The sequence below is a fragment of the Spermophilus citellus genome (assembly GCF_964194105.1).
Source record: "Spermophilus citellus genome assembly, chromosome: 2".
Classification (NCBI taxonomy): domain Eukaryota; kingdom Metazoa; phylum Chordata; class Mammalia; order Rodentia; family Sciuridae; genus Spermophilus; species Spermophilus citellus.
This window is the reverse complement of record NC_138183.1, coordinates 144,191,126-144,208,560: the sequence shown is the minus strand read 5'-3', so window position 1 is coordinate 144,208,560 and position 17,435 is coordinate 144,191,126. Positions and strand designations below refer to the sequence as shown.

The window sequence follows — 17,435 nt, the reverse complement described above, 5'->3', positions numbered from 1 at the left end:
GAATCCCATCAATATGTTTAATTTTTAATTATATATCAGTTAATAAATAAATAAAATGTGGAAAAATAAAAGAGAAATAAAAAGAGACTTGATGAGAATGTAAAAAGGTATCTTATAGATTTATAGGCATAGTTTAATATAATGTTAGAGCTATCAAAGAGATCATTAATTTTATATTGTATTATATTTGATTTATGGCATATATGTACTTTGTAAATTCACATACAGAATTATTCAACAGTGAATTAATTTGACATAAAGAAATGGTTCTAAATTTAAAATACTAATATAAATCAAATTATTGTATTATTCCTTTCATGGCAAAACCTCTTAGGATCTTTGCTAACTAAACTTAGTTTCCTTTTATTAATTTATTTATTGGTACAAGAATTGAACTCAGGGGCATTTACCACTGAGCCATATCCTCAGCACTACTTTGTATTTTATTTAGAGACAGAATCTCACTGATTTGCTTAGGGCCTAAATTGCTGAAGCTATCTTTGAAGTCACCATCTTCTTGCTTCACCCTCCTGAACTGCTGGGCTCCCTTTTAGTTTTCAATTTCTAAATGCTGGCATGTGTATTTTAGATAAACACAATTTAGGCAGCCTTTCACAATTTTTAAATAATTATACTTTTAGAATTGCAATAAACTATATGTTCATATTATTGGATGCAGGCCTCACATTTTTTTTTTTTTTGAGGGAGGGAGGGAGGGAGGGAGGGAGGGAGAGAGAGAGAGAATTTTTCAATATTTATTTTTTAGTTCTCAGCGATACAACATCTTTTTTTATGATCTTTTTTTATTTTTTGTTAATATTTATTTTTTAGTTGGCGGACACATCATCTTTGTTGGTATGTGGTGCTGAGGATCGAACCCGGGCCGCACACATGCCAGGCGAGCGCGCTACCGCTTGAGCCACATCCCCAGCCAGGCCTCACATTTTACTCTAAGAGATTTAAACCAATAAAAAATTTAAACATTTATGCAAATATTTTATCTTATGTTATATGTTATGTGCCATGTCTATTTTATTGCATGTAACAGTTACCATTAGAACACTATCCTGTGCATTAGATAGCTCACCAGCTACTTAGCAATGCAAATAAAAATAAGCAAAATCTGTCACTTCTTAACAACCAATACATATGAAATAGAGAAGCCAGTTAGGTACTTGATATCATTATGTTTTATGATCTCCCATTATCAGAGCTTAGCAGGGTTAAAGAAATCACAGTTGAAAACTGATGGGTCAGTATGTAAGCTTTGCTGCTAGATTTGTCAAACATGGAATGATTTTATGGAGCTATTGTCCCCTAATATAAGACTGTATCTTCACCTGCACAAATGCTTCTCTGGTACTATTTGTTTAAAAACTGGCATTAAAGCCTAGTGTCTGAAAAAATATGTGACATGTCTCTGTGTGTGCATGTGTGTCTGTGTGCACACATATGAGCATGTGTATCCATGCATGGAAAGAAGCACAACAAATTAATTGTTTACTGGGGCAACTCATGCTCTGAACTGAAGAGAAAGAAAGCATAGGAAAAGGAGGCCCAGGCATAGAAAAAATGTTTCAGAAGCAACACTAAGTAAAAGTGTTTCAGTATTTCAACTGCTCTTCCAAAGGGGAGATCAACTTCCTTCTGTTTATTTAGACCTCATTTCTGATTGCTAATACCAAAATGATGGCAACCCCCTAAGTACCTGACTTACAAGAAAGGCAAGATTACAGTTATCCATATTCAGGGTGTTTTGGGAAATATGCCAAGATGTTTGGGAGGTATTAGTAACTATTTAAGCCTTAATACATGCTGTCTATTTTTTGAAGAAACTCTATGTAGTGAAGGTGTTTTAATATCCTTACAAAGAACTACAAAGAAACCCACCTAGGGTTTGCAGATTAGAAAGCTTCAACAAATGGTGCTGGGAAAACTGGAAATCCATTTGCATCAAAATGAAACTGAATCCCTTTCTCTCGCCATGCACAAAAGTTAACTCAAAATGGATCAAGGAGCTCGATGTTAAATCAGAGACACGGCGTCTGATAGAAGAAAAAGTCGGCTATGATCTACATACTGTGGGGTCAGGCCCCAAATTCCTCAATAGGACACCCATAGCGCAAGAGTTAACAACCAGAATCAACAAATGGGACTTACTCAAACTAAGAAGTTTTCTCTCAACAAAAGAAACAATAAGAGAGATAAACAGGGAGCCTACATCCTGGGAACAAATCTTTACCCCACACACTTCAGATAGAGCCCTAATATCCAGAGTATACAAAGAACTCAAAAAATTAGATAACAAGATAACAAATAACCCAATCAACAAATGGGCCAAGGACCTGAACAGACACTTCTCAGAGGAGGACATACAATCAATCAACAAGTACATGAAAAAATGCTCAACATCGCTAGCAGTCAGAGAAATGCAAATCAAAACCACCCTAAGATACCATCTCACTCCAGTAAGATTGGCAGCCATTAAGAAATCCAACAACAACAAGTGCTGGCGAGGATGCGGGGAAATGGGTACACTTGTTCATTGTTGGTGGGACTGCAAAATGGTGCAGCCAATTTGGAAAGCAGTATGGAGATTTCTTGGAAAGTTGGGAATGGAACCACCATTTGACCCAGCTATTCCCCTCCTCGGTCTATTCCCTAAAGACCTAACAAGAGCATGCTACAGGGACACTGCTACATCGATGTTCATAGCAGCACAATTCACGATAGCAAGATTGTGGAACCAACCTAGAAGCCCTTCAATAGATGAATGGATTAAAAAAATGTGGCATTTATACACAATGGAGTATTACTCTGCAATAAGAAATGACAAAATCATAGAATTTGGAGGGAAATGGATGGCATTAGAGCAGATTATGCTAAGTGAAGCTAGCCAATCCTTAAAAAACAAATGTCAAATGTCTTCTTTGATATAAGGGGAGTAACCAAGGACAGGGTAGAGACGAAGAGCTGGAGAAGAAGAATAACATTAAACAGGGATGATAGGCGGGAGGGAAAGTGAGAGTTAAGGGAAATTGCATGGAACTGGAAGGTGAGCCTCAGGGTTATACACAATTACATATAAGAGGAAAGGAGGAGTAGGAGAAAAATTATATAAGTGGAAGAAACGATTTATAGTAGAGGGGATGGAGAGAGAGTAGGGGAGGGGAGGGGAGGGGAGGGGTGAGGGGACAGTGGAGAATGGGATAGACAGCAGAATACATCAGTCACTAGAAAAGCAATTTGTAAATCAATGGAAATGTAACTGATGTGACACAGCAATCTGTATACGGGGTAAAAATGGGAGTTCATAACCCACTTGAATCAATCTGTGAAATATGGTATAATAAGAACTATGTAATGTTTTGAACAACCAACAATAAAATAATTAAAAAAAAAATAAAAATAAAAAAATAAATAAAAAAAAAAAAAAAAAAAGAAAGCTTCACAGATGCAACATTGGACATTTTATATCTCTGCAACTCACTTGTGCTTGAAATCCAGCTAATCAGCTCTTGACAAACTGAGACTATGAGGCTAGATTAAAGGGCGGATTGCCACAGCACTTTTTATGCTTTTATTCATACATGAATTCAGCTACATAAGCACCTTCCTATGCATAGCAACAAAAAAAAATATTTGAATAAGCAACACTGCTTATATGAAAAAGAAAAAAATGTTTATATATAGATAGATATAGATCTATATCTATATCTATATCTATATCTATCTATATATATAATTTTCCTTTTAATACTTTTACCTTAATATTCTCTTCAATCTATTAAGTAACAATATAAAGTTTAAAAAAAATTATGCTACCTATGATCTATGGCAACATAAATAATTCAATATAGCATTTGGTAAATTTATGTTTTAAAAAACCTCTTCAAATACAATATAATGGGGAAAATATATTTAAAATATGCATTTATTTCAATTATATTATTCTGCTTCTTGCTACTTCATTTCATAGTCACTTAATAAAATCCATGTTTATTTATAAAAAATGTTCTGATTTCATACACATATTTCATTCAAGGCAGTTAAAAAAGTTCATAAAAAATGTCCCACTAATTTTATTATTAGAAAAATCAATGTAGACAAAATACCTTTCACTTAAACCTATAAGGGTTTATTTTTTTCTTCTATCCCACAATATCACATATTTGTGCTTGGTTAATCTTGGACTTGTTGATGGATTTTTTAAATTTGTAGTTGGGCACAATAATTTTTATTTATTATTACTTTTTTTTAATGTGGTGCTGAGGATGGAACTCAGTGCCTCACACATGCTAGGCAGGCACTCTGCCACTGAGTCACAACCCCAGCCCCAACTGCTATGGTTTTGATAGATTTTTTTTAAGAAAATCAAAATAACTAAAAATGACAAAATCTCACATGACTTCACAAAACAAATATATGCAGAAAATATTTTCACAGGTAGAGCAAGACATATAGTCATTTCGACTGCTGAAAAAAATCTAGTCATTTGTTGATAGTATCCACTCATTAGCCTTCTGGGGCTTTGGAAATAGAGCCATTCGATGCACTTGAGATTTTGTACAATTCTCAAAAAAGAAAATTTTTACTGTTTCTTTCCAACTATTCAAAATGGCCAGCACTACATACTAAATCCAACACAAATTTTTAAAGTTGAAAAAAATATTAATCCAAATGGAGTCTTTTGGAAAGAGCTGATAAAAATATCACTGAAAGGCAACAGTAAAAGCACTTTTTTATCATCTACAATGATGTGGAATAATACGGTATTCAGCAGATGCATATTTCTATGAAAGTCTTTTATTATATATGTGAATTCATTACTTATGAATTTATTATAAAATTATCTTTATAACATACTTTACTTTTATTAAAGAAAAAAATCAGAAAGTACTTACTAGAGACAGAGACAGAACTGAGATTGGAGTGGGATTAAAAAAAAAAACTTTAAGAAGTTACAATACTAAGAAAGTTGTAAGACCTTATTTCTTGCTTCCTGACATGATATTTAATCAGACTGTAGCTAACAAAAATTTTAAAGAGTATTTGACATTGTATCTTCAAGATGAGTGTTTCTTTTAATTCTGAGATAGGATAAGTTCAATTAAAATACTAAAATCATTAGGGTGTTAGCAGTGGAGATATTGTTGGTTCTTCATGGCATATCACAAAGAGTGTTAATATAGACAATTATTTATATTGAGCTATCATCATTCCCACATATGCAAAGTATACTTCTTGCTGAATTTGGGGAATTCAGCAAGGGAATAACTTGCTGGGTGAAAATAAACTGTCTAAAGTCTAAAATAAATACCAAATAGCATACCTTTACACATAAAGGCAGCATCATTAGGAGTTATTTTTAAAAGGTGAAAAGACAGTACTCTCCAAAGAAATACTTTTCAAAGAAAAGAGTTTATTTTCTCTTACGGAAAAGCCTCAAGTATACAACTTGCAAATTAGTCATGCTATTAATTAATCATTTTATTTCTTCAATAATGTCTTGAAAAGTTTAAAATATTTTATAATGTTACTAGCTCAAAATGACCAATATGTTTAGAAATAACATTTGCTATAATTCATAAAACACATTGTCTTCCAGGCACTACATGATTTAAATACATAATTTGTCTAATCTTCTTAAGGTACTATACCAGGTTAGGGCACTTGCTCATAAAGGTTGTATAAACTAGCTTATTCGGGATTCAAAGCAAGATAGTCCACACAGGAGAGTACACATTTTACCACTACTCTCTACCACCTCCTGGGGGAAATGATTCTGCCAGGGCCTGCTATGCATTTGAAAGCCATTGTTTAAACTGCAAGCAGAGATGTCAGATGTGCAAACTTTTTTCTCATTATGGAAGTAAATGTGTGAGTTTCAAGCAACTAAAAGGGAAAGTGAGCATAACAAATGTGCCAAAAGATGACACTTTGTAAATGTTAAGAAAAGAGATGGTAGCACTTAAATTCTTCAGCAGGGATGTCACAAAGAGACTCTCATTCAAAACAAAAGCATAACACAACAAATGGTTATATTTCACATTCAAGGTCATTCCATTTAAATTATACAGGAAACTAGAGTGGCAGTCCCTCATAAATTATGTTCAAACAGAATCATCTCATTGACCTTGTTTCCAAAACATTAAAGATATTTTATTTCTAAAATAATTAACTGATCAATATGTTTAAACATTTCTATTATTTGTATTATAAAAGCAATATAGCTTACATTCTATGGAGGAAAGTCAATCTTTATTGGCAGAAAATTTGACATAGCTCATTTTTAACTTTCCAAATTAAAGGCAGCATAGAGGTTAAACTTTACGATATTAGCCTAAAGTCAGTCAAGAAGAAAGCATGACTCTTAATAAATGTGGATCTACTTCCCTTTGAAGATGTCTTTGAAAGCAGCAATAGCAGGGAAAGCAATGGAGATCTTCTCTCTAGCACTGAATTTCAAAGGCCTTATTTGGCCTATCTTCCACATAGGATGAATCAGAAAACGTTTTTGCCCTTTATTTTCCATTGTGAGATATCTAATGGGAAATAAATCCAGACTCTGTGGGCCTGGGTGCATTAGCAGCCATAGAGTGCTAGGAATGTAGAGCACAGGGTTTATGCGATGGTCAGCTATGAACTTCAGTGATAAACAAAAGAAAAGGCAAAAGAATAACCCTTAGCATTCCACCCAAGGAACTTTCTTTGACTTGGTCTGATACATGAATGAGATCATAAAACAGAAATGCTAATTCTGAAGTAAATACTTTGAGGAGGAAAGTTTATTGTCATAAATGAAAAGGCTATAATTCATAAAAAAATAATTTCGTGTGACAATAAATGGTATTTTTTCATATATGGCTCAATAATGTGTGGCTTAAAAGGAGATGGCTTAAACTATAAAGGGAAATCCCTTAATTTAATTAAAACTTTTTAAAAAATGGGTTTGAAAGCATTTAAATAGTAAAAAAAAAAATAATGATATCTATCTTGTTTAGTAGGACATAAAGTCCTAGTAGCTCATCTTCTTTTAAAATTAAAATAATCTAAAATTATTATGACTATAATGTAAAATTAGTCAAATTAATACATAAAATTTGATAAAATAATGTGATTTTTATCTGGTATATATTTTATCAATATACTTGTTATTCATACTTTCATTTTCTTTAAAAATCTGCCTTAGTTTAACAATAATTATTCATGTAGTTTTTGTACGATGCTCAATATCTGAATGAATATTCAAAAATCATCTCATTAATATTTAAAAATACAACTGCTAACAAACCATGCTTAAGCTTTCAGCTATGCTAGTTTTTTGGCTCTACAGAAATATAACTACTGAGCCAAGAGTTTCTACATGATTTTCAAAAAAATGAAATCTGTACTAAAACCCAAGAAATAACACTACATTTATGGTTTTGAAATTTTTACTTTGTTTACAGTGATAAATTAAATAAACATTATTTGACAAATAAAAGAATGACTTCAACAAGAGAATTTTATATATGAGTTACTCTACTTAAAAGAGTATATAAGAGATTATATGTTCCACAAATGGTAACAAAAGCAATTCCTTTTCTTTCAGTCAGCAGTGATTCAGGAGGTGAATCAGGTACCCATGGGGGTTCTTTGAACAAGGGTACAAAATTCTATCATCAATGAAGCTGTGATGCCTAGAACTGAGGGATAATATATGATGCAAAGTGATATTAACTTAGATATATAACTTCCTGTGCAGATATTCCCTGAATTCTAAAAGCAACAATCCTCCAAATAAAATATAATACCAAAATTTAGTGATCAGAGGCTGTCTTCTAACAGCAGGATACAAATAACACCTAGTTCAAGTCTCTGTCTTACAAAGGAATCCAGGGAAAATAATCATTTTAGCTTCTTCATGAACACCCACAATCACAGGAAGCTCAATTTGCAATATTGCTCAGAGACTTTTGGAAAGCTGTGTTAGAAAGCTTGTTGTTTAAATAAAGATAAAGATGCTTCAGCCTTTTAAAATTTTTCCATATATTCATCTTAGTCTTGTCTTGTGGACTGTCACGGGATAGTCACAATTCCTTTTTGTATCTGATAGCTTTTCAATATTTAATGACAACTTTTATGCCCTCACTTTTTCAAAGTGTTTCCATTGAATTTTTATGGAAATGAAATACTCAGTACTCAACACTCAATAATTTCCCTTTCTTTCTCTTTTGGACACATTATTGGTTGCTAGTATTAGAGTTTGCCAAAGACGATATAAATATATAGTACTCAGAATACAATACTACAACATTTAAGAGGCATTCACCATTGCAAACCACAATTGTGCAATTAATCCCTTGATAGGACACTATTAGTTCAACTTATGAATGTGTTAAATTTTGCAACCACTTTTCATTACTAATACCAAGCCCATGGTCAAGAAAAACATGACTATTAGTTATGCAGTACATTTTTGTACCCTAAGTCAGAACTTAACATTTATATCTATTGCTATTAGGTAGTAGCATGACATAAAATATGCTAACACAAGTCTCAGTGTTTGTCTTGGGTGTGTCATATTGAAAAACACCAACATACTGTATTACCTAAATCATATTCTTCAGTGTCATATTAATGTACTTTTGTGTCTTATAAGTTGCATCAGACTGTATAAAGTCATCAACTATTAATACTAAAATTCCAATGAAAACATTTTTGTATGACAATTTACATTTAAAACTTCTTTTTTCTCGTGCTAACTTTTAGATAACTGTTTTGGACAAAATTTTATAGCAATCAGAAAATTTAAAGTGCTGTCCCTAAGACCGCTTCTTGATAGTTGATCATGCAATAGGATTAAGTGGTTATTCAAAGTAGAGACATTGATATATATGCTCAACCCCATCTTTGAGGCAGGACGATTTAACATTGACAACAAACCTTAGATTGACATTCATGTGCAGCATACATACATACATGTGGCACATGAAATGTGCATGAAGCCATAAAATGATATGTATGTAATCACGTGTGAAAAACAGATACACTGGTTTGCACTAGTTAAAGCTGCCCTCTATTTAATAAAGTCATATTTTATCTCATGCTCTTCTCCTTTGGGACAATTTTCTGTTAAGCAAAGACGGAGTTAGCGGGAGAGTCCTGAAACATTCATCTCCCTGAGTCCACGTCACAGCCTTGCACTGTGGCTCATCAAAGTCAGGTTGGAGCTGAGGGAGTCTGAGCTGTAACCAGCTGGTATTCCCATCCAACTCCTCCCCAGAAACACGCCCCTCCAATTCCTCAGCCAGAGGAGAGCCCAACCACAGGAGGACTTCCATTCCATGAGGACACCCCCTGAGTAAAGTATACTCTGGGAACCATCCTCCGCTCTCGACCCCCCAAAAGTAGAACGCGCAGCTAGCGCCGCGCCTCCTTCCGGAGCCTCCTCCCGACTGCTGGCTAGGGGTGAGCGCCCGGGTTAGTCCGCACGTGACGCGCGATGCCCACATGACACCACCGTGGGCGGGGGAGGGGGACAGGGGAGTGAAGCAGGGAAAAAGTTACAGAAGACCCATCAAAGCTCCCAAAGCAATTTATTCCTTCTCCTCCTCGCCAGTTAGTGGTTCAGGGATATCTAGGGAACAACTGGGGACCCAGGCATCTCCAGTCCAGTTCTCAAAAAACTGGACGCAATTCTCCACTGGTCTCCCACCCTCTGCTCCTCCCAGCCCCGCTGGTTATGCCGCTGCACCCTGGAGTTGCTCCTTCCTCCTTTCTTTCCCTTCCTTCTCCATCCCTCCTTCTTTCTTTCCTTCCTTTCTTCCTTCCCCCAAAGCTCTTCGTCCACTGCGGGCGATGCCACTGACGCACATTCAATTTGCCCCGGGAGCTCTGAGGAGGTCAGACAAGGCCGAATACCTTCCAAAGGGGAGGGTCTAACTACGCAAACAAAGTTGCACGCACACCGCAACCTGCTCCACCCCTCCCCTCGGCCCCCCAAGTCGGATACCCAGCACAGTTCACTTGCACCTCAGGTCCTTTCTCGACCCCACCCCACCATCGCGCAACACACCCCCTTCTACACGCCCGCCCACCCTGGCATTGCCCCGCGCCGCAAGCCGTCCCTCCGCCTGGCAAAGGACCCAGCCAGCCGCTGCGCTCACCTTGCTTGACACACTTGAGCCGGAGGGGGTCCTTGCAGTGTTTGATCACAGCCAGCACGTCCCTGATGGTGAGCCCCGCCACGGGGGTCTCATTCACCTCCAACAGCAGCTCCTCCGACACCAACTTGCTGCCGCTTTCATAGGCCACCTTGCCGGGCTTCACCTCTCCCAGGTAGGGGAACTGTCCATTCTCGGCGCCCCCCTTCAATTCAAAGCCCAACTGCCCCTCCGGGTTCCTGCCAATGACACTCTCATGGACTTTGCTAGTCCAGTGGCTTTTCTTTTTCAAGCTTTTGGACATGGCAGTGGGGTGAGTCTCCTCAGTTCCTGGGGTTCCTTTGGGGAGGGTGTTGGTATTGAAAGAACGAGGATGGAGGAGCAAGGGGGCAAAGGGGTGAGAAGAGCAGACTTTGCCTTCCTCCCCCCTCTGTTCGGTGCTTTCCCTCTTCTTTGGATGAAGTGTGGACGAGGAAGGGGGAGGATGAGAGGGACGGCTGGGCAGAGGTAGGAGAGCTTGGGTGAGGTTGTGCTGTCCCTTGAATGACACTCAAGGCTGTGGCCCCGCAGCAGAGGAAGCTGTGGTGGCGGCGGCGGCGGCGGCGGCGGCGGAGCCAGAGGAGCAGTAGCGAGCGGGTGGGGTGGGGGTGGGGAGAGAGGGTAGGGATGCCGGGGGCCACTCCTGCGTGGTGCGAGTGGGAGCGCGCGCGCGCGCCTGGGTGTGTGTTGTTAGCTGATATCCATGGCAGCTGCAGTGACAGCGTCAGGGAGTGTGTGTGTGTGTGTGTGTGTGTGTGTGTGTGTGTGTACTAGTTGTACTGTACTGGCAGAGGGGAGGAGGTAAAGGAGGGGGGAATAAGCAGGAGAGGGAGGAGGGGCGCGCGCGCACCGGGTGGAGAGCCAGGGAGGGCTTCGCCGCTGTATCCCTCCCCCCTCAGCTTGACCGGGTAGTGAAGACAGAGAGAGAGGCAGGCTGGGTCCGCCTGGCAGCCTACGGGGGGAGGCGGGAGTGGGGAAGGAGGGGAGACGAGGCCCGGCGTGGGGAGGCCAGCAGCAAGGGCCGCTAGCCCAGTGCGGACCTTTCTTCAGCCCCTGTAGTGTCCCAGCGGTGCGCTAGGCTGCAGCGCGAAGAGGACGTCCAGACTTCCTCTGACCCAAGCTCGGATGGAACAGAAATAGAGGGACCTCAACAGCTGGCGAACCGAGTGTCTGATGTCTCTTGGAGCCGGATCCTACCGTGAGAAAACTGGGGTGCAGAGACCTGGCGAGGAACTGCAGAAGGCCTGGGAGCCTGGAGGTCTGCAGTGGGGAGGAAGTCACTGTTGAGAGAGGCTGCATCGCTTCACTTTTACAGTTGCTTACTCTTTGCAAAGTTCTCAGAAGTCCCCCTCTGAGAAGGGAAAGTTCTCAGAGAACTGAAGTCTGGTTACTGTGATTGCGGGGAGAAGGTGAAGCAGAATCTTGGACTCGGAGCCGGACTGAAATTTAGCAGAGGGCGGGGGTTGTCTCGTGACAGGCGATTCTAGGGATCTGAGTAAGGGGTTTCACTTTTTTCAGTAGGAGGAGCGGGAAGAAGAGGGCTACAGGGGTGAAGTTGGAGAGGAGACTGTTGCAGAGAGCAACCTCGACAGAGAAATGGACAGCTTAATCCCAGACCAGAGGCCCAGGGAAGGCAGGGCACGCCCTGCCCAAAAGAGACGCCAGTCAGACTTGTACCTAAGGAAGAAACCTTAAGATGATCTAGACAACCTCCTGCTACAGTGAAAAGAAAGAAGGTTTTGATCTGGAATGGAATTGAACTCTCTAACCCCCAACTGTCTCATTTCCTTTCACCAAGTTTTCAACCAGGAGGAAAGGTGAGAACAGGGCTCAAGAAAGCAGGAGGGCTGCTAATTTTCACTCTTAATGTCCTACAACGAGTGTTGTAGGACATTAAGAGTGATTTTTAAAAATGTTCTGTAACTGATAAACGAATTTCATTTGCTTAACTTTCAAATGATATGTTTCAGACAAAAAAAAAAGTCTAACACCCACTCATCTTTTTAAATCAGTGAACAAAAAGCATTGAGCAGTTAGGATTCTTGATGTCTGAGATGAAGGGAATGTGGGAGGCAAGCAGTACAGTTAAAAATGCTTGGAGGACCCAAACAGAGGGGGATTGAAGCCAGCCTCTGCTACTTAGGAGGAGCCAGGAGCATAGTATCAAGGAAACTCAGCTGAGACTCAGTTTCCTGCTTTGTTAAATGGGATTAATATTACTAATTTGAGAGGGCTGTGGTGAAGATGAAGTTAGAAAAAGCAGGCAGAACTCTTGCCTGGCACAGGTGGGTAGGCGTTCAAAATGGTAATTTCCTTCCTCTTTCCCTCCCTCACTGTTTGGGGGGAGAAAAAAAGATCAAACTAGGTCAGAAATGAAGAAGAACTTAAAGAAGGTTTGTTTAGCTTTGTGTCTTTTTTTTTTTTTTTTTCACATAAGAAACCAGCTCTCCAAAGAGTCTGCTGTGGCTGGTGAGGATTACTCAGTGATCCAGGGTCAGTGCCTGGAAGTAAAACCAGAGCTTCAGGCAGTGTTCAGAAACAGGCAAGATTTTGTAGCAAAGCCCAATCTCACCAGAGGAAGTTAGGTTTTAGCAGGATGAGGCACTATCCTAAGTGGAAACTGAAAGTGAGATCAAAATATGTATTGGTTTAACACCAATTACCGGTTACCATGTATGGGTAGACAAATACTTATTAAGTTCTAAAAATATATCAGATATTCTTCTGTGGGCTTTATACTATGTATTTCTCCTAATACCTTAATAACGTAGACATTCTTTTCATCCCTTTTTACATGTAAGGAAACTGAGGTACACAGGGATGTACTTTTGGAAGGCTACAGATCTAGTTGGTGTTGAAGCAAGCATCCATTCAGACTCGAGTGTTTATTTGCTGCAGACTTTGTCTCAGTCACTGTGTTGAACTCTCCCATGAACTTACCATGCATCATACCAGCTATGAGTATATAGTGCCTCCAAAGTTTGGTTCTATTCCATCTTTTAGGGACAGTTAGGAAAAATATAAAAGTAATGGAGCAGGAATTTGAGAACATGCTCATCCTTCAGAACCCAGTGAAGCCATGGAAGTGCATGCCAGTTAATTTAGTGTTCCTCAGCTCCAAGTCTACTCTTGTTTGTCCTGAATTGTTATATTGGAGCTAAAATCTGTAATATTTGCTGTCATTTAGCACAATATTAGGCTTTGTCAGCAGAAGGCGCTAGATTGGCACAGACAAAAAGGAGGGGCTCTTGGTCACTCAGTGACTTTTAGGCCAGTGTGTCCAAGAGATCATTGTTACCCACTCTCCAGTAAATTTGGGTAGTTCTTCAGTCTGTGGCTTCCCTGTCAGTCTCACTGACATGTCAGTAGGTGGCCTCCTACCAAGTTTTACCAGCATTGCAGCTGGTGAATTACTGCCAGGCCAGTTAGCAACACCTGAACAAATCTCAAAGCCATCCAGTGAGCCATGGCATATTTTTTCCAATAAGGTCTGACTCTCAGCCTTGTAGAATGGTGGGTGAAGATTGGGGGAGTTCTTCCATGATATTAGCCTTCTGATTACTCCCCTGCAGTTCTAGAGGCAGTGACTGCTTCTTGAATCTGCTATCACTGCATTCTTTAGTGAGTCTCTATTCTTTTAGTAGTGGATCGCTTTTGTTACTTAATAACTCTTCATATTAATTTTGTTCTCTTTCAGTTTTGATACATGGTGTAAGAGGAACCCTGAAGAGATTTTAATCTTGGGAGTCAAAAACTGATACTGTCTTTATTTAGAGAAACTTGTGTGACATCTCATAGATTATACCTTAATCTGAAAAAAATGAGGCGGAGATATATATGACAGGGTTAAGTATCATGTAAAATGTGAACTTGAAAGCTGTCAGAATTGAAGATATTAATTATCAGTATAGGAAATAGGGTAGCCAGAAAATGAGGATATTTTCTATAAAAATTGGGATTTTACTGGGGAAGGGATTGATAGAATTTCTTGTCAAATTTATTGCCATCAGATGAATATTTTTGTTTGTATTGACTACCTTTTCAAAGATGAAAACAAGCTGTGAGTCTCAAATAATTTCAAATTTCCAGCTGTAAAAAAAATATGGCTGAAATCATAGCAATTTTGAAATGCTAGGTTCAGAATATATTTATATTCTGGCATCCTTCAGGTTTGCTTTATTTCTCCTTTGTCTTCTTTGACCTTTTTGGATATATATATATATATGAATTATTTCATCATTTAGACTTATATAAGAAAAAAATTATACTAGATATTCATTCTGTTCCCTCCCCCCAAAAAAATGAAATTTTAAAAGATAAATGAAGAGAAGCCTGAGTTTGTTCCATTCTTAGAAGAGTTCTATGATGTCGATCCTTGTGACAGACACAGTCAGGCTCCACCCTGATGTCTTAGGATCCCTTTGAATCTGAGTGTCCTTTCCCCTTACTTCTGTTTTTTTTTTTTTTTTTTCTTTCAACAGCTTGCCCTGACACTCTCTTTGGAAGACTTCCCAAAGTTACTAGCCTCAGTTTGCCTAAGGTGCAGAGAGTTAGAAAGAAACAGTTGAAGTTAACTTCTCCCCCAGAATGGACCTCATTATGTAGCCTAGCCCTCTTCCTATACTGGCAAGAAAATCTGAGGTCCATTTATACTTTAACTTCCCCCACAGAATCATGTTGGAGCCAGGATTTTGCATGAAATCACCTCTTACCCTAGCTTGCCTACTCTGATATCTTATGGGTTTTCGTGGAAGGACTTTCTAAATAAATCATGTGTACACAATCCTCATGATTGTGTACAGGGCATGATTCTGGGGACCCTGATGTGAGCCATTGCCTTTCCTTTTTACAGATGAGGAAACTGAGGTTTGGTTATTTTAAATTGCCTGAAGTCACACTACCAATAAATGATGGAGTTGTGATTTGAAACCTGTGACTCAAAGTTTTTACTACTAATGTTATACTACATTTAAACTCCTTAATACTAAGTACATTTAAAGTAACTGAACAGATGTGGAAACAAAACTCAGGAATTGATTGATCAACAGATGTAAAAATGTTGTTCATATATTAAGAAATCTGTAAATGTTTGAGGAGGAAAGACTGTGGACAGTATGACCAACATGTGATGCACCTCATCCAAAAATCCGTATCAGAGATGTGACATGTCCCAAATTTTTGCCGAGTGGTAAATGTTCAGTGTGGTTCTCAATCAAGGGCTCTCTTCAAGCCAAGGTTGAACTGGATATTTCTATTAGTTTGCTACTGTTTCTGTAACAGATTAGTTGTTTAAAATCCAAGATGGGTCTCAACAGGCCATGTTAGACTTCTGACCTCACAAACTGTGGATAATAAATTAAGGTACTGATTGAGGATCTGCATTCCTTCTGGTGGCTTCAGGGGAGACTTCTGTTCTTTGAATTTCTTGCTCCTAGAGATGACCCAAATTTATCCAGTTGTTGTCCAGTTGCTCCATCTTCAAAACTAGCAATGGGGCCAGGTGTGGTGGCACACGCCTATAATCTCAGTGGCTTGGGAGGCTGAGGCAGGGGGACCGCGAGTTCAAAGCCAGCCTCATCAAAAGCGAGGCTCTAAGCCACTCATTGAATCCCTGTTTCTAAATAAGATACAGAATGGGTTTGGGGATGTGGCTCAGTGGTTGAGTGCCCATGAGTTCAATCCCCAGTACCAAAACAACAACAACAACAAAAAACAGCAATGGCCACTCAGGTTCTTCTCACCTCCCTTTTCCTGTATTTCAGACACTTCTGATAGCCTTTTCTAATTGTTGGGACTCTTGTGATTATATCAGTCCCACCAAATAATCCAACATGATATCTCTATTCTGAAATCAGCTGATTAGCAACCTTAGCTCCATCTGCAACTTTAATTTCCCTTTGCTCTGTAACATCACATATTCCTAGGTTTCAGAGTTTAGGATGTGGAACTCATTACTCTTCACAGTATTATAAATCATTATGGCTCCTATCCATACAGCTTCTTGGTTCAGGTCACCAACACCGCTACGGTGTATTATTGCGGGTTTTTCTTCATCCTTTTACCTCAAAAAACACTATTTTGTTGCCAGAATGACATTTCTGAAACCACTCTTTTTCCTGTGTTTAAAATACACTTGTTGTGTACATTATGTACACAGCAAAGTCAAAACTCCTGATGTGGCTTTGTTTCTCTGTCCCTTTCCTATCTCACTAGCTATGTTTCTTTATTTACCCCTAAGGTTGGAATTGGGGGCAACCAACCTATGGGTTCTCCAGGATAAACAAATGAAAGTAAATACACGTATAGCATCTATTCTAGGACCCTTGCAATTTAAGACAGAAATTTCAACATTCAAATTTAATTATGCTTATATTAGAGCAATGCGGTACTTGAGCCGATCTCCCACCCTGCCTGGAGCAGCTAAGCCAGGTGTCCTACCCAAGGGTAAGGCCTGTATCTTCCCCTCCTCTTTCATTGTTTTGTTCCCACCTTCCTGAACTGCTTAATTTCCTTTGCTTACTTGGCTTCAGTCTGTGTTTGCCTAAAATACAACCCTCTATTGGTCCATCTTATAACTATTTATCCCCTAGACATACCTCTGGGGCCACCTTCTTTCCTTTGAGAAGCATTTCTGACTCTTCTTCCTGATGCAAACACAATTCTCCTTTACAACTCCATGTATCATTTTTGGAAATATGACTTCTAAGTTATTTCCTTATTTTCATATCTCTCTTCCATAGCAGGAATGAGTGTGAATTTAAGGATGGATTCCATGTCTTACCCATCTTTACAGTCTTACACTGTCTGACACACTGTGAAAGCTCAGTAAAAGTTTGCATAATGGCAGATATGTCCAAAGTGAAAGTGCCTAAAATTTCATTATATGATCACTACTTAATATGAATTCTTATCTATTTTATTAAATTATTATTCCTTTATACCCATAGTAGTATCTTATAATAATAAAATATAGAAAAACTCATTACGACAAGGAAAAGACAAATATACCTAGATGTGAGCATGAGGACATGGGACAGCACTGCATCTGGGCAGAGTCTGAAGATGGTGCTGATGGTGATAAGGGACAGACTCAATGCACTCTATGTTGGCCCATGAACATTCCTATTCCTAAACTCCTTTTCAATTTGTTATGATATTCACATGGAAACTTTTAGGCTTTTCTACCAAAATATCTCTAACAATTTTATAATCACCTCTCCTGTGAAGAACAATTTTATTTCAAGTTTC

At 38.8% G+C, this 17,435-nt stretch overlaps 1 long non-coding RNA gene across 2 annotated transcripts; it reads left to right on the top strand.

The window, feature by feature from the left end:
- The first annotated feature begins 11,156 nt into the window (after positions 1-11,156).
- LOC308642326 lies at positions 11,157-14,002 on the top strand. 2 transcript variants are annotated; one of them, XR_014020534.1, is made up of 3 exons: positions 11,157-11,385; positions 11,709-12,004; positions 13,885-14,002. It is a non-coding gene; the product is annotated as an uncharacterized lncRNA (long non-coding RNA). The 2 variants fall into 2 exon arrangements; XR_014020535.1 differs by having other exon boundaries at positions 11,706-12,004.
- The last annotated feature ends 3,433 nt before the right edge of the window (positions 14,003-17,435 follow it).